The 18,147-nt window shown below is 38.3% G+C and overlaps 1 protein-coding gene across 4 annotated transcripts in view; it reads right to left on the bottom strand.

Annotated features, from left to right (window-relative positions):
* SLC39A10 (solute carrier family 39 member 10) overlaps positions 1-2,028 on the bottom strand; it is a 118,090-nt gene extending 116,062 nt beyond the window's left edge. For 2 of the 4 annotated variants that reach the window (XM_087435515.1, XM_087435518.1), the window contains exons 1-2: positions 1,900-2,001; positions 1,416-1,490 (exon numbers count right to left, since the gene is read on the bottom strand). The gene's annotated coding sequence lies outside the window, so the exon portion shown is untranslated. Of the gene's footprint in view, positions 1-1,415; positions 1,491-1,899 lie in introns of all 4 variants that reach the window. The other 2 variants (XM_087435514.1, XM_087435517.1) reach the window with 2 other exon arrangements.
* Between the last annotated feature and the right edge of the window lie 16,119 nt (positions 2,029-18,147).

The following is an 18,147-nucleotide window of genomic DNA, read 5'->3' as shown; positions in this document are numbered from 1 at the left end:
CAGCATATGCTTTTTCAATGTCTTAATGTGCATACTTTACATTATATGGAAATTTATCTGCATTTATTTTCATTGTCTATTGTCCCTCCTAACTTCGCTTTACGTTCATTTACTATTCCATTTCATCATTTCATAAAAGTATTTTGCAGTTTGAATCAGTTCTTCTAATTGACTGGTTTAGAATAGGAGAATTTTTTTTAGTGTTCATTTTGTCTCTTGATTTTTCTGAATACGTTCCCTCATCGCATCATGCAGGTATTTTGGGATTAATGATCAATCCAAAGAGATAAGGTCATACTGGCAGTATATCTTTTTCATTACAATTTCACGTATCTCACCGATTTAATCATTTACTAGTTCAATTTTCTGATCAGCCTGAAAATCTTTGCTGATCAAATTGCTTATCTTGTAACTAACTTACACACAAGCCTCAGACTATTTATCAGGCTACTAAGCGAAGGACTGTAGTATTTACTGTGCAAGTTACCATGCACATGCACCCTGCTGTGGACACAGAATTCTTTATTTCACAGTAGGAATTAAAGAGATTTTGTTGTTGTTGTTTTCTCTCTTCTGATTTGAAAAGTTTATCAGGTGAAGGAATTGAGAACATACCACCCAAAACATGCCACTTTGGCATATTGATTATTTTGAGCTGAAGGCACTTGAGAAACAGCAGATTCATGAAGGGCTGTTGGACCTCTGCCTTTCTACCTAAAAGCAGATCATAAAATTTCCAATGAGAAAGGCACCCTCCCTGTACCAGGAAGAGAACATTCTCATCACCAGAGACTGGGGGTCGTTGCTGGAAAGGACCTGTACAAACTTACTAAAATAATCCTTCTCTTCCATTAGTTTTCCTCCTCATATAATTCCTAGTTGCTGTCCCACAATTTACTGCCCCTAGTCCAAGCCCCTTTGTCCTGTCACATCTCCACAATTGATCGTTCTGTGTAAAAAGGTATATAAGATTTTGGGCCTGACAACTCCTTCAGGTCTTCATTTTCCATCTGAAGACTCTCATGTATGTGTAAAAAAATATTAAATCAAATTAAATGTTTAAATATTAAATATTTGTATGTTTTTCTCCTGTTAATCTGTCTTATGTCAGTTTAATTCTTAGGCAAGCCAAAGAACATAAGAGGGTAAAAGAAGTTTTCCTCCCTGGCACAGCAAAGTTGATACACACACCACACACACACACACACACACACACTCAGAGTTCTTCTGCATTTTTGCACATTACATTATATCATGCTGCCTCATAATTGTGTCATATACCCAACATTCTACATTATCCTAGAATCTAGATTCTCAGAATTGAAAGAAATCTTGAGAGGATCAAATCAAACAGCGATATTGACTCACAAGACGGATGAAGTTATTGCTTAGACAGATGGCAAAGAACCAGTCACCTGAGTTTGTTTCTTCTTATAATGACTTCCTTTAAAAACACGTGTAACAGTTTAAAGCTTCTGATGAATGATTCCCTGTGTATACAACAAACATTAACAGTTTAACTTTTTATGTGCCAAAGATATAGTCTCACTAAAGTTAGTAGTTCCTAGATCTATTATTTTGCTAAGAACATGAGAAAGGGTGTTGGAGGAGGAAAAGGGACAAGGTACGTGGATCTCAAGATCAAAATTTCTCCTTGGATAGGCAGTTTCTATTATGTAGAAATTCAAGTTTATGTCTTCAACACGATATTCCACTAATACCCGAGAAGCACTCTGCTATCCTTGAATCTTGGTCGAGTGCATCCGCCACGACATCAAATTCAAAAGTTAAATACCAAGAAAATACAGGAGCATGTCAAAGAGGCAATAAATATCCTTCCCACAGCCTCAGTACTAATAAATCCTAAGCCTAGGGTGGGCTGAACATAAGAAGACTTACCCTGGCGACAGCTTTTCAAGGTGCTTTAGGTCCAAACGAAAAGGATGCAATTCTGCTCTCTCTTAAATAAACTTCCTTCTATCTTGGTCAGGGCAGACAGAATGAGAGGTCAAAATGGTTTCAGCCTGCCTCAGTTTAAAGTATTCTCAGGAGGGTCTTTTGGGAGGGGTTTGCCGTCCCTAATTAGCATCACAATGGTTCCTCATCAAATCCTAATCCACTGCATATTTCTAGCCTTTGTGATTTTTACGGCTGTTAATTCTCTTTGTTTTCCTTAGCACAGATCTTGTGTTCCTGGAACTTCCAAACTCCACTTTATAATCTTATCAAGTTCTGTAGGGCTTTAATTTCACATTTGAGATATAACCAACCCCAAGATTTACACCTTTGAAGTGATGAGTCTCAGGACTTTGCCATGTGGTTTTCACCGTAACGTGAACAAATCTCAGAGAAAACAGGGCTGGCTCTGTGCATTCTCTTCCTTCAGATGTGGCTCCCTCATCTTTAGGGATGGCCTTTTCCTTCTTCAAGTCTACATACCTCCTTAGTAAGAATTAGTGAGGTGTGCAGGTGTCAGGAACCGGAGAGTGGAATTCTGACATTTTACTTCAGTGTAGATATTGATTTCTTACAGAGAACATGGTGGTGGAGGGACTTAACTTTTAGTCCTAGGTAAAACTAGAAATCTCAGGAGGAAGTTTAGAACCCTTAAAGAATAGGCATCATCATTATCACCATCGTCAATAACAACATTATTGCAACTGGTAATCTTGTAGCATGCTTACTGTCTCAGACCTTGCACTAAGCATGAATTATCTCATTTAATCCTCTGAACAACCCTATGCAGAAGTGGTTGTTACCATCTCCATTTACGCCATTACTAGGGTAAATTGGCCTAATTTACTAGAGATATTAATGAATGGTACTGCTATACTATAATGAAAATACAGACTTTCTGGGGGCTGGCCAGAGTGGCGTAGTGGTTAAGTTTGCACACTCCTCTTTGGTGGCCCAGGGTTCGCAGGTCCTGCCCACCAGGCCATGCCGTGGCGGCGTCCTGCATACAAAACAGAGGAAGACTGGGACAGATGTTAGCCCAGGGACACTCTTCCTCAAGCAAAAAAAAAAACAAAAACAAATGCAGACTTTCTGACTCGCCAGTTCGTACTCTTAAGCACTCACCTTCTAAAACTGGACATGCTGAGCAATATATTCTTAGAGATAAAAGTGATCTTAGATGTTGAGTGTCTCCTTGAACTTGATGGATTGTCATGGCCACCTTATATATTTTATTTGTAAAGGTTTTTAAAAAATTATTTATCTATTATCTAATTCCCTGATCTGAGGAATATACATAATGAATCAAGAGTATCAGCTAATTTGTTCATTGTTTCCTTGTGGAAAATATGTAAAAACTTCAATCAAGAATTAAGGAAAGCATGCCTCGTGATCATTTTTACAGCAAAATGATTTTACAAAGTGTTGTTTTATGTAAGAAGGAGAAAACAGTTTTTGACAGTTACTGATTTTTATTTCAGTTTTGTAAATGTATAGAAGTATTAGTCAAGAAAACCTAATCACTATAGTTACTGTGCCAGGAAATCTGCATCTAAAACTTATTTTTGCCCTAGAATGCATTCTGCTAAAAACGGACTTTTCTAATTATCTTTGGTTATCTCAGCTCTCCCACTAAGATCTTTCGTGCATCTGCTCATCAAGTTGCACAGATTTCCAAATGGAATTAGCAGTCTTAACAACTTTGCTATTAGCTATACCAGTAGCATCTTTTGAGAATGTTTTGCTTGTCTTCTGCTTTAGGAAATGTTTTATTGTTTTAGTATCATTTGGTATGGGTAACAATCTGAAATTTGCTTCTGAAACATATGAATTTCTTATTTTTAAAAAAGCCATGCATAAATCATTAATGATAATAATAAATGTCTGAAGGAATTTATTTTTACTGTATTTATCCCAATTACTGAAATATTTTAAAGAAAGCAGTCATTTAAATCTTCCTAAAACATTTATATCTATGCATGTATAATTTAAATTGTACACATAGGGCCGGCCCTGTGGCTTGGTGGTTAAGTGCGCGCGCTGCGATGCTGGCGGCCCGGGTTCGGATCCCGGGTGCACATCGAGGCGCCACTTCTCCGTCCATCCTGAGGCCGAGTCCCACATGCCGCAACTAGAAGGATGTGCAGCTATGACATACAACTATCTGCTGGGGCTTTGGGGGGAAAAAATAAAATAAATAAAATCTTTAAATTGTACACATATGTATTTAATAGTATATACATTTATATTTAAAGACCATTTTATAGAATCTGGGAAAGAAGGCCGATAAATTGCTTTTCTATGGCATAGAACTATATAACTTCTGTCAAGAATTGAAAGATAAATTCCAAGATAAAGTTTGTCTTTTTTGTTAAGAAAATATATTCTCATTTCTAATAAACTGTCATTCTCACAATAATACAGGAAATAGAATAGCTGCTAAGGTTTTTTCCACTTTAAATAGTGTCCTCTTTCAATATGTAGCACTATTTTTTTCAAACTTTGAGAACATTAACTTCTAAAATGTTTTGTTATTTATTTTGATGTCATACTTACATCTTTAGCATTCCATTAATCTGTATCTACTTTTTAAAATAACATGACACTTATTATACTAAGTGGAATTGAATTTGCTTAAAAAATTATTTTTTTCTGGTTTTGGGAAGCAACAGGTACTCAGGTTATTGGATCTTGCAAGTAATTTCTTTCTCATTTCTTTAAAATGATGGTCTCCTCACTCTAATTTTTCTTTCTTTCCTTCCTCCCTGCCACCCTTTCTCTCTTCCTTCTTTTCTTTTTTCTTTCCTCCATCTTTCTCTCCTCCTTCCTTTCTTCCTTCCTCCCTCCTTCCCACCCTCCCTCCCTTTCCTCCCTTTTTCCTTCTCTCCTTCCTTCCTTCCCTCTCTCCCTACTTTTTTCCTTTATTTCTGTCTTTCTGAAAGAAGGTGGCTTAAAAGGAGGCAGTCACTGAGTCCTGAGTCTGTTAAGGGCTATTAATAACTTTTAGTAAAACACTGGGACCATTTAAAGGCAGCATATAGCTTTATTTACATTTGAGATGAGGAACGTTGTACATTCTGTTGACTTCAATCCCAGGTGCATGGCTAGGTAACTATAAATAATTGAAAATTCCAACTCTGGTTGGGAGACCGTAGATCAATGTATAGGACCTCAGGAAAATTGAGTCATGATCATCTTCACTTTGAACTCTACACACATGGTGAGAGGGAGTAAAAATGCTCTTCACTGTGCAGAAAGGAGAAGTCCATCATCTTACTTTCTTGATAGCCTAGTATGGTTAGAGGTCAAAACAGGAAGTGCCATTGTTAACAGGCAGAAACATGAAAGTTCTGTTCTTAAAAACACCTTGAACCTTCTTCCCCATGAGGACATTTTGAAGGCAGGAACTTTGGGTGGGACGATATGGCTTCCTGCACTCTCTTCAATCAAAGTGGTAAGGTTTGTTTTTGTTTTAAAATGCAGTTAAAGGAAAGATATTTGCCATTTCAGAATAGAACAACATTCAGTTCCTTTTAGATTTTTATGAGCATCTGTGATCATTTGTCATATGTGGCTAAAAAATGACCAGTACTGATGAAATACCATTTTATTTTTAGAGAAAAGCCTCAACACACTTTCCCAAAATAATTTAAAAAAAAATCTCTGCTTCCTTCCAGGGAAGTTTTGTGCATGGCTAAATGTGGCTGCATACACTTTTATGATAAAGACTATCTTTTTACCCAAATATACTGATGGTGAAAGCTTAAGGGTTATGGTCTCTGGAACTAGTGAAGTAGAATTCCATTTCCTGGATTCCTTATGCACAAAAACTCAGTCATTCTTATAACACTTGTTGGCTTGAAATAATATTTTATACAAAGAGAAAAATGTCATAAACCTAAAATAATGAAGGTAAAGCCAGGAAAGAAATAATTTGATAAATAGATATCTCGGTCCCTAAACTTTCATTTCCAAACTTTCAAGTTTTCTCCCCATGTCTGATAGCAAACAAATATTCTAGAACAAAACTAATCATTCAAAATAAGGATAGGCATACATTTTCTACAGGTAGAAGGAATCCAATCTATTTTTTCTCTTTTCCTAATGAAATAAGACTATTTCAAACAAGGATATACTAACATATTGGGGGAACATTTTCAGCCCAAATGCCTAATTAGAAGTTTCTCTTGAAGCTGTCAACGTACTAAAAATAAAGCTTAATACAGTGACAAAATAAAAGACAAAATCCCCAGATAATGGACCAGGAAATTAAGATAAAACACCTCACTACACACCCAGATCCAGTCAAGGTCTTGACCGAGAACACCATTTTATGTATCTTTCATGGTGGTCTTAAACACATTTGTGTTTGGAGCTCCTTACGTATTGACTTCTGCATACAATCTGTGGAAAAAGAAGTTTTCTGACTTATCTATTGTAGAATGATATGGCTGACCTTAATGAAAAATAAGAAGCATTTTGCAAAACTATTGAACTGGTCTAATAATAGATGGTGTTGCGTTGAATCTCCTAACCCAGTAATCCAACTAGAACTTTCTTTATTTTTTTCTACCATCAAAGTGTAGAAGAGGTAACGTTATAAGCCCAGAATGAACCTCACAAGAGGTCTCTTTATCCCACATGTGTTATTGTAGCAAAATTTGCTTGAAATTCCATTTCCCATCTGCAGAAACCAAGAAAAGCAGCAAGAATAAGCAGAGTAGAAGAAGAGCAAGGGATAATCCCAGAGTCTCAATGTTTCAGAGTCCCATGTGATCACAGGGCCATTTAGTTTAGCCTGCCAGCTTTTCTCTCTCCCAGATCTTGGTGCTTCTGTCCACCTTTTGTTTTAGAAGGAGAATTGAAAAATTAATGTGTTTTTATTTATGCAGTTGGAATTTTGAAATTGTGTGTAAATTAAAAGGGAGTAAACGCTTGCAGGTTGCAAGTTCTATTTAAAAGCTGTGGGATTCTTATAGGAAGAAATCAAAAAGCTTAAAAAAACTCGACATTTAAAAAGCATTTTACGGTTTACAAAGTACTTTCATATAAAATCATTTCACTTGAACAGTGAGGAAGGTACAGGGTCACAGCATGAGTTTCTAGCAGAGCTGTGACCACAAACTATGCATCACGGTTCCTAGACTAAGACTCTTCGTATGCTTTCCCTCTCCCTCTCTCTCTCCCTCTCCCCATAATTGATTCTGAAGCTTAATTTATGGATGATTAATAACATAAAAAACTACAAGCTTTTTGAGGGCAAACTTCGTGTCCTATTTATCTTTGCATCTCTAGTATCTAATCCAATGTAGGTATTCAGTTAATGTTTGTTGAATGAATGAAATAAAAGACAAATTGAAGCAGAACTGTCTTTCACATAGTAAATAAGTAAATGAAAACAGAAGACTACTATTATAGATTTGAGACAACTATTCAGAATACCAAGTACTGTATTAGATGCTATCCATTTATCTATCTATTTATCTGTCTATCTATCTATCATCTAATTCATCTACTTGTCATCTATCTCGTTAACCTCACTCCAAATAATGCATTTGATCATTTATTATTATTTACAAATTTTCAGGTCACTTAGTCATAATTATAACTTAGAAAGACTTGTCCTGTTTTATTGACAGCATAGAAATTAGAATTCATTCTTCAGTAACATAAGGTTTATTGGAATAAAGCAAATAAAAACGATCATGAGAGTACAAGACTGTGGCCTGCGACCATTAACTCATGTTTACATCGGTTTTCCTTATTTATCGCTGTTCTATTTCCTTTATAATCTTCACAGGCTTATGAAAGCATCAACTGATCATTTTCATATTATTCCATTAAGCAGGGCTTATCCATGACTAGATTTCAGCTGGCCGTGCTTAGATAAAAACAAGTTTTCGTACATATGTTTTTTCCACCTGTATGTCTAGGTAAAGATCCTGGATGTGTTCGGCTTTATTTTATTTCTGCAAAGTTTCTATAAGTAAATATTTGTGCATGTGACTTGGAAGAAAATTTAGCGGAAGAACTAATTTATTATTTATTTAAGACTAATAATGATAGGTTCACGTACTAGCAAGATACACTGAGGAAAAAGAAGCTCAAAGAATATACAAATTTTATGAAGCCAAACCCATAAAACAAATAAAGATGAAATATCCAGGATCTGATTTAGATTTTCTAGATCTATACCAAAGAAGAAAATACCCAAAAATGGCCCAAGCTGTAACTTTGCCAACGTAGTTACTGCTGTCAAGAAACCCTACATGATGCCATCTAGTGACAAGTGACCAACATACGATTAATCACAGAAATGACAGGGCGAGGAGGTGAAATTCCTGGGATTTTATATGTAAAGGGAAAAATCCTTCTGAGAAAATTAAATTTGGTAGATCAGTTTTATTTCTGCAGGTACACAGAGTGTATGAAAACGTATCGCTGATCTGCAGCGCGGGGATTTTTATTTTGAAATACCGTGTAGCCACCTACCTCCAGATCTGCACCTGCCCCTCCTTCTGCCGCCGCCCTCCACCGCGCGGTCCGCAGCTAAACTCAGAACTGGTGCGAGTTCTCCAAGTCGCAGCCCCCCGATAGTGGCAGGTGGTGGAGGTGGAGAACTTTAAAACCCAGTCTCAACAACGTAAAAAAAAAAAAGGGGACTTCAAAAAAGGGAAGCAAGAGGATTCCTGAAACAATCTGTGCCCAATTAAAAATAACAACAACAATAATAAATAAACGGTGGAAGTTCAAAGAGTAAAACTAAAATAGGGACCAGAGATCATCTTTGTTTTTCTCAGCCAGCAGCTGTGCAGACTGAATACTGTCTTGTTCCTTGTACCAAATCCTCACGGAAAATGTCAGAGACCTCTCTCTGAAAGGCCGCAGCACTATGCCCGAGGGAAGTATTTCCTCGGCATTTCTCATCTTTTGTAAACAGATGGCATAGATTTTTTTTTTTTAGGAGAAAGACCAACAATCCATCAACCATGGAATTCTCATAGCCAGTAGTTTCTTTTTGGTTAATTTTTCACAACTAGATTAACCAGTCCTGCTGCCGTAGATATGTTTAAGAAAATGAGACACCTCGCTGTGTTCACATATATCTGATTAAAGCTCAATAGGAACATGTTAGTAGCCTTAGAAAAATATCAAGTCAAAAACCTTTGTGAAATAAAAAGAAAAGCTTATCAAAATCTCCAGCTTCAAATGCGTTAAGTTTTTTTTAACTTTTTTTATTGTTGCCTGCATGCTGTGATTGGAGCACAATATGTGGAAATTGCATAACTGTTATTTCCACAAATCAAAGCTATTGAGAAGTAGGAAGGCTGTGGGGAGCTGCTACATGAAATGTTGATTTAAAAGAGTCTGCCTTTGTGTCTCAAGTCGTCCCTTCGTTCTTTTTACTATTGTTTAGTTTTAACCATCATTGGGCTTTGTTTTGTTTTTTAACTAAAATCTATATCAGCCACAGGCCAAATAACATTTTTTGGAAAGTGTTTTCTCTGTATTTCTTATATTTTTCCTTTCTTCAACTTTATTTTATTATTTTTGATATCTTGGACTAGTCTAGGCAAAGGGTTCTTAATTTAAGTATTAGAACCATAGAGAGGGGCCGGCCCCGTGGCTTAGCGGTTAAGTGCTCACGCTCCACTACTGGCGGCCCGGGGTTCGGATCCCGGGCGCTTCTCCGGCCATGCTGAGGCCACGTCCCACATACAGCAACTAGAAGGATATGCAACTATGACATACAATTATCTACTGGGGCTTTGGGGGAAGAAAAAGGAGGAGAATTGGCAATAGATGTTAGCCCAGAGCCGGTCTTCCTCAGCAAAAAGAGGAGGATTAGCACGGATGTTAGCTCAGGGCTGATCTTCCTCACAAAAAAAAAAAGAACCATAGAGAAAACATGCGGTGCAGTTTCCATGCCTCAGGGGGAAGTGTTGGTGCTTTCAGCCGGATCCATTCCAGGTTGATGGGGGCTGGGGAGACTCCTCTCTCTACTGCTTTCACATTTAAAATAGTAACCGTCAGATGGCTATTTGGGTCAAAGTGAGCCAGAATAGATTGTAAGAGAGTGAAGAAAAACACTTCTCCTGCAGGCTGTGTTCCCCTTTTGCTGCAGCAGGGGTTTGGTGGTGCTGTCTGATACCCACACACTTCTTTCCTGAGAGCCACAGATGCTGCTGAGAACTTCAGAACTTCCCCTTTTCCAGTGAACACATCTGGAGTTAGGGTGGGGATGGGATGGGAATCGCTAACACCCTCTTGGACATCAGGAGGTGAAAATGGGTAACTTACTGAAGAGTGAAATGTAGTTTTGTTGGGGGAAATTCTGCTGGGGTATTCTGTTACCCTTTCAATGTTTAAACTCATTTTGAGGAAGTAAAAGTCTTCAAAAAAGGCATAACGTTTAGCTATGCTTTGACACTGTTCCGCACCTGGGATATAATGAGCAGAAATATTTTTTTTAGGGTCTCAGTTTATGATCAGAGATTGTTTTCTGTAATGTTTCTGCTTGAAGAGGTGTTTTGGTGTTCTTTAAAGTAAATTTAGGGATTATAAGGCTAACATGACGATTAAAGCAGAAGTCTATGATCAGTCCCCCAGTTTAATTTTGAATCATGGTGGCAGCTGTTCTTTTAAATTTGGTGCCATTTTCTTCCTATCATTTTCACCTCTGGGATTTTTCTGTTAGGGATGTATATAATTGCCTTTCTGCCCACTTCCCTTTCTAAAAGAATCTGTTCCCACCCACATCCCCTGCTGAGCAGATGGCCCTAGTCATCCATGATTATATCGGGTGACCCTCCTCCTCTGGCTATAGGAGAGGAGGACCGGTGTCTGAAGACGTCCTGTGAGAGTCAGTCCATAGGTTAGGCCAAGCCGATTAGATGGTATCACTTGAGAATTTTGAACTAAGGCACAAAAGTCATAGATGGGTGATGGAATGGGATTTGCAGAGTCACAAGCGTGAGAGTTGTCCCATGGTAAGCCTCAGCCATGTGCAAGTCAAATTTCTGAGGGAACCCAAAGGAAAAACCTTGTATATGGAGCCAGCCTAAGAGAGTGACATAGAATAGACACGCAGAGAGAAGCAGTGAGAAGAGCTCTAGCTGAGATTCGTGAGACCCCTCCTCCCCATCCGGGCCTCTTTCTGCTTTCTAAATAAACGTTACTCTTCCCAGCATGGTTTGGGTGGGATTGCCCTGCTCCAGGAGTTGTCTTGAGTCAACCAGCAACATCATATCCCCCTGTCATGTCATGGGTTCAGGGTAGGCATGTGAGCCAATTCAGGACATTGAAGTTATGGAGAGAGTTGCAGGAGTTTTTGGGGAAAAAATTTCTCTCTAATCCATGGGAGGTCCCTCAAAATTAGTCTCTGCTTTTGTAGATGTGACCTAGGAAGTGTGCAGCTCTGGTTTTTTTTTTTTTTTTAATAATTTTATTTATTTATTTTTCCCCCAAAGCCCCAGTAGTAGTTGTCTGTCATAGCTGCACATCCTTCTAGTTGCTGTATGTGGGACGCGGCCTCAGCATGGCCGGAGAAGCGGTGCGTCGGTGCGCTCCCGGAATCTGAACCCGGGCCGCCAGCAGCGGAGCGCGCGCACTTAACTGCTGAGACACCGGGCCGGCCCTGGTAGTTTCTGACTACCTTTTTTAGACCATTAGAGGAGACAGCCTTAGATGAAGAGAGTACAGCAATGAAAAGAAAGTAGGTCATCCGACTTTCAGGTTGTGGGAAGTGGTCTTGGAGAAGATTCAAGACAACTAAACTAATGATGAAATGAGGGCGATTAAGGAAGAAGCCAGTCAACTTCACGACTGGGAAAAGTGGAATAATAGGGCTCTGAAAACAGACAACAGGCCACACACTTCCTTATGATACACATTCTACAGATACCTTCATTCCTACCTTGATAAGGTTTCATCCTCTGCATTGGAAATGCAAGTAGATAGAAAAAAAGATTCTATTTTCCCACAGTCAAAATCAAAGGGTGTATCTGGAATTTTGGTCCATTACCTCACTTAATCCTGACAATCCTCCTGGTAGGGATCATTAGTTCTATCACATGGATGGGGAAAATGCAGAAGAGAGATTCATTCACTTGCCCAAGATAGTAAGTCACAGAGCTGAGATTGGAATTAAGAGATCCACTATTACATTATGATAATTACCAAATTGTAATTAATTTATGAGCTCTGGTCTTGCCAGAGCTCTTGCTGAAATGATGTCAGAGCATGCATAGAATAACTCTGGAAAAATCGTGAGAAACTGTTAACCGTGGTTCCCTCCAGGAATGCTAACTGGGTGACTGGGAGTGGGAAATATTTATTTTCTGCCACTCAATGTTTTGTGCCTTTTGACTTTTGAACCATATGCTTATATTGCTTTATCCAAAAAAAGTGATGTATTCTGAAAAAAAATCGTATAATGAAAAATTTTTATCTGATAAAATGATGAGCTCGTATTACATGAGTTGGAGATCGCTTCTATTTTTAAAAAATTATTTTATTGTGTAGTTCCATGAAAGGTCTCCCAGTTTTAGAGAATACAAAGATTTCTGCACTGAATGTTCTCTCAACCACTGAAACTGCCTGAAAGGATCTTAAAAAGGTTACCTATATTTTTTGGCAGTATCAATGACTTTTTAAAAAAATCAGTTAAATTAAATTAAATTTTGGAAGTTAACCTTCAGATTCAGATTAGGCTAGATGTCTCTAGGGTCCGATAAAACCCAAAGAGAGCTGCCAGCATTTTCACTTGAAAGGATAACTGTGTGGTGATTCACACCAAGCTACCTGAGGAGTGGAGAGCCCAGTAGTGAGGAGTCTACCAATTCATCACTCCAGAATCTCCCGTGGGTAAGGATAGCTGAAGGCAAGCACGCTTTGCACATCGTATTTTCTCAGGAACACAGCAGGCACCTTGTAAAATCACTAGGATAGGCCTCACAACAACAACAATGGAGGATAAAGAAAATGCATGCACACGGGCACTGGCAATTTGCCTCCAATCTCTCATGGCAAACCCTACGGGAGACAGGAACCCTTTGACGCCTGACCTTGTCTCTTCTTACCAAGGACAGTTTAGTATGTGCGTGTGTGTGTTTAAACTAAATGCTTCACATCTATGAAATCTTTCAAGTGTCAGAGAGCCCAATTGAATGTTATCATAAACTTTTCAGTCAAACATGGCAAAATTTTTCAGTACACCTACTTGAGTGTTCATGTTTTTGAGTGGCCTGGAACAGTAAAAACAATGAAAAACCTTTTAATGCAGTGAAATTAAGACGAATATGAGCCATAGAGCTAAGCTCCACTGTTCTCAGCATTGAAGATAGTCACATGTAATTTTGCTGCTGTAGAAAGCCAATCAGTTCTGCTAACTAAAGCCCACATTATTTTCCTGAATTCCTTTGGTCTCTTTTAGTATTTGAAATGCTAAAAAATTCTGCCCCAGCACTCTGTTTGGAAAAGTCTGTGTACTGTCTTTTGATCTCTGCTACTGGTTCACAAGTCAGGAAGTTATAAAGCAAGAGAGGGGATTTTATTTATGGAATTTTGTATTATTTTTTCTATTCACTATACTGCATTTCTTCCTCCAAGGCCACAGAATTCTGCTGCAAATTACAAGAGGCAGTGACAGACTTGGCTAAGACCACAGACTATAGGAAGAGGATCCTAGAGTGGATCCGGCTTGAAAGGCATTTCTGCCCTTTTGTGTAAGACATTATCCCCAGAATCTTAACTTTTATGAGAGAAGAATGGAAATGTACCAGTGGAAAAATTCATTGTATACTTGTAGCTGACAATCCAATAAGCTTGAAGGAAGTGCCAAAGTCGTGCCTCTGTTTCTCTCTGCCCACAAGGGACTTCTGAAGATAACCTTCCCCAAATCAGACCAGGAATTCTGTGCAGCCAGCACTGGATTTCATGATGGGGGTGCTGAATGGAATGCACTGAATGAACCACTTGGTGTTCTTGTCAAACACGGATCTGCCAATGTTGATATCAAGCCTCACATGGTGAGGTAAACTGGCCACTCTAACAGATTTTCCCCCAAACCCTTATTCTTGACTATCAAATCTAGCATAACTTTTAGTTTATCTCCCTAATAGGGGAGGAAGACAATTCCTCTACCCTCTAGGTTCTTCTGGCTGGCCTAAGAATTAAATTGACGTGAGACAGAATAAGAGGAGAAAGTCAAACAAAGCTTGATAACATGTACACATGGGAGAAACTCAGGAAAGCTGACTAACTCGCCAGAATGGCCAAAGCTGCCACCTTAAATACCATCTTCAGCTAAAGACAAAGGAGGATGTTGGGGGTAGTGGTTTGGGGTTTCAAAGGGGAGGAAGTCTCTAATTTACATGGAGATGAAAATGCAAATGTTTGTTAAACAAGTGTTTGCTGGGCCGGCTATAGACAATGTTATCTTATGGTACTAGCTCCTTCCTGGAACAGGCCTTCTATCTTAAATTCTTTTAGGCAGTTAGGGGGAAGGTCAAAGTTTCTTTCCGAGTCTTTTGTTCTTACAAATAATGAAGCCAAAGAGACACATTTTAGGGTGGCAAATTCTGATCCCCCACACCCTCCATTTCAATTTGATCATGGCTTAAGGGTGTCTCATAAAGCTTCATAGACTCAGTTGTCTCATTTAAGCACCACTGTGAGAATCCCCTGCTACCCTACTGTAAACTTAATCTATATTGTGGTTTCTTCTCTACCTGTGGCCTGACTTCTATTCTCTTTGTAACCGTTTAATGAGAGAAGGTAAAATCCTTTGAGAAAAGTAGTTCACAACCTTCTTGGTTTCGTCTGGAGACCTCTGTTCCATTTTGCTTGTTATAGTTTTATAAAAGCATTGAGACTTTCCTTAATGAAGAGAACTCAGACAGCCTCTGTCATGAACTTTGCTGAACACAAACCAGGAGACCAGAATACATAAAACCCATTAGTTCATGAAGACCCATAAGGGAAATCCTTAACACTCCATGGCTCAAGTTCTATGTAATTTTGAAATACAGATGAAAGTGCCTTCCTTAAAGGGATGTTTTATGATTAATGAGATAGTGTGCATAATGTGTTCTGAGTTGCTGGAGAAAAAGTCCCATATTAAGGAGCTATTATTATTTATTATTACCATCCAGATGCTGGGACTATATATTTCCCAAGGACACGATGAAATGTAGGACAGATTGCTAAAATTCCAGATTATTAGCAAGCTCTAGGGAAAATAGCATATGGTGGGTATCTTTTGATAAAAATGCTAAATACATATTTATATGATAAACTGACTAGTGAAATTAGAGAGATGCCTTTGAGCGCTCTCACCAGAGTTCAGTGGGTTCCCTGGTGCACTGATAAGTGGAGAATTCTACAGGGAGTAGGTGGGTTCCTGCAGTGTTTGGAATAGGCCCCCTTCCCTTACTGTAGCCAGAAGCATGATTAAGGAAAGAGCCAGTGCTATTGAGACTCTTTTATTCACTGTTAATTGGAGTGAAACTTGGCACAACCCTTTAGGAAAGCAATTTGGCAATATCTATCAAAATTGCAAATTCATATCCGCTTTGACCCAGCCATTCTACAAGTAAGAATTTACCCTATGGATATACTTGCGTTGTAGCATTGTTTATAACAGCAAAAATTGGAAACCACTTAAACGTTTGTTAATAAGAGGATGATTACATAACATTGTGCACACATTCAATGGTGTAATTACAATTAAAAAAAAGAATGAGGAAGATTTGTATCTGCAGATATGGAAAGATCTCCAAGATATGTTTTTCAACAAGATGTAAAGCAATATGTACGGTATGACTGCACTTGCGTAAGTACGAAAAAGGAAAACATAAAAAATTTTATATGTAGACTATACATAAAACAACTATTAACTGTGGTTAATTTTGGGGAGAGAAACTTGAAGTGTTATAAGAGGGGAAAACCATTTCCCTTTTTATTTCAAACTTTTTAGAACCATAAATACGTATTACCTTAACTTTAAAAATGATTATTTTTAAAGAAAGAAGGAATCTTCTTTTCTTTCTGCTGTGGCTTAGAAGAAAGCAACTTGCAAAGCTGTTGCTACTATGCAGCTCAGACTGTGGCCATTATCTCCTTGATAGAAGCACCTCAGACACCCTCAGTGCTCTGGAAATCTCAGTTATCCGCGAGTGATTTGATCAGAACCTCCTGGTTTGCGTCTAAAACACCTGTGAGGCCAGACTTCTCTTATTCTTTAAGCCAGGGTAAGGGTGTAGGGATAAAATGGTATTTATTTTCCAATCTCATCACCTGTGATTTTGTTAAAAAACTGTTTGCCTCAAATTCACCTAAAATACACCTGTGACTATATAATTGCTGGTCACAGATCTTCATTTCTAATTCTTATAGATGTATCAAAGACTGGAAATGTCTCTCTTTCTCTCTCTCTCACTTATAAAACAACTGTTCTTTTCATAATTAACAATTTTACATAATTAACAATTTTAGCTTGAGTATGTACATTTCAAGTAATATGCTTCCAACAAAAATAGGAAAACATAACAGGTATTATTTCCTATGATAGCCTTTCTTATATGAAAGTAGCCTATAATATATATTTGCAAAAAAGTACTTGCAAATATACAGTTATGTACAAATAGACAAATATACAATTACAAAAAATATACACTATAGAGGAATCTTACACTTCAGTTTGTTACAATAAATGCATCATGCAGAAACTATTTCAGGTCTCTCATTTTAAAGGAATTTAAAACTAGTTGCTAAAAAGAATCATAGTACAGTCATGCTGGACACGTACTACACAAGTATTAAGTATGAATCATAGCTAGAAAATAAGTCATTTACGAGCAGAGTAAGTTGGTCTTCATCATTATCTTAATCTTCATTTTGGCTTCTTACACAACGTCCCAGAGTTAGGGAGGAGAAACAGTCCTCAAACTATTTGTCATGTGAAGTATGCTCAAATTGAAGCAGGCCTTTTGATACGGGCTGATCCCAGTACTCCTGCATGTGGGATTTACAACTTCCCAGGGAAGTTTTGGGACATACGTGCGAAACCACTGTGACGTAACTGAAAGAACAAAATACTGCTGGCCTTTACCTTGGTCCCCGTGGGCTGGCCTTGAGATCACGCGGTGTAATTGCTGTGTGAACTCATTCTCCTTCCTTAGCATGCGTATGAGGCTGTGTGACACTTGCCACTATGGTTAAGAATTGGCTTCATTTTTTATGCTTTTTAAAAAAAATATAATGAGCTTGATTTTCTTCACATTCCTGACAGACGACAGCAAAGTTATCATTTTATGAAGCTGCAGAGCCGTAGTTCTCAACATGTGGTCCCTGCGTCAGCAGAATTAAATCACCTGGGAACTTGTTAGAACTACTAACTCTTGGACCTCGCCCCAGACCTACTGAGTCAGAAATTCTGGGTGTGGGGCCCAGCAATCTGTATTTAACAATCCCTAAAGCTTGAGAACCACTTCTGTAGAGGAATTCCTATCATGTGGGCCCAAGTACTACAAAATATCTTGCCCTGCTTTTGTGGTATCTCTGACTCTGTAATGAAAGAATATCCACTCTCAATTCATCTGCACGCTCCAGAGCAGTTATTCTGAAAAGTCAGATACTCAGACTGCTTGCATCAGACTCACATGGAGGATGTGTTAAAATGCAGATTCCTGGACCTCTCTGAAGGCAGAGCCTGAGAATCTGCATTTTAAGCATACATCCCAACCGATATGTGAAAAATGAACTGAAGTTCTAACTCCACTGCTGAAGTATTTCTTGAAACAGATTCTTATTTAGTTCTTATTCTACCTTCTTATAGTTTCATTTTGGCATTTTGTTGTTGCTCCTGCTGCCTACCTCTCTGGCATCATCACTATATCTATCTTCGGAAAAGGGCAGGTGGTGTTGAGTGACAGGGGTAGAATTGTGGAAGGTGATACAAAAAACAAATTTTTAAAAAAATTGTATTATCTACTTGAAATGCTCCCCAAGCTGATATGTGTGAACAACCGGAAGTTGACTAAATTGGAAGAAAATGCTGAGTCTTCATGTTGCACCTTCATGGCAAGGGCAGTTGTTGATATTTATTATGAACATATATAAGTGGGCTCCAACAGCAGAAGGCTAGTGAGGCGGGTTGTACACCGAACTCCTACCTGCTCTCCTGCTTCT

The sequence above is a fragment of the Ceratotherium simum genome, chromosome 9 (assembly GCF_057802395.1).
Source record: "Ceratotherium simum simum isolate JZ-2026a chromosome 9, ASM5780239v1, whole genome shotgun sequence".
NCBI lineage: Eukaryota > Metazoa > Chordata > Mammalia > Perissodactyla > Rhinocerotidae > Ceratotherium > Ceratotherium simum.
Note: the sequence above shows the minus strand (reverse complement) of the source record. Positions and strands in the feature narration are given on the sequence as shown.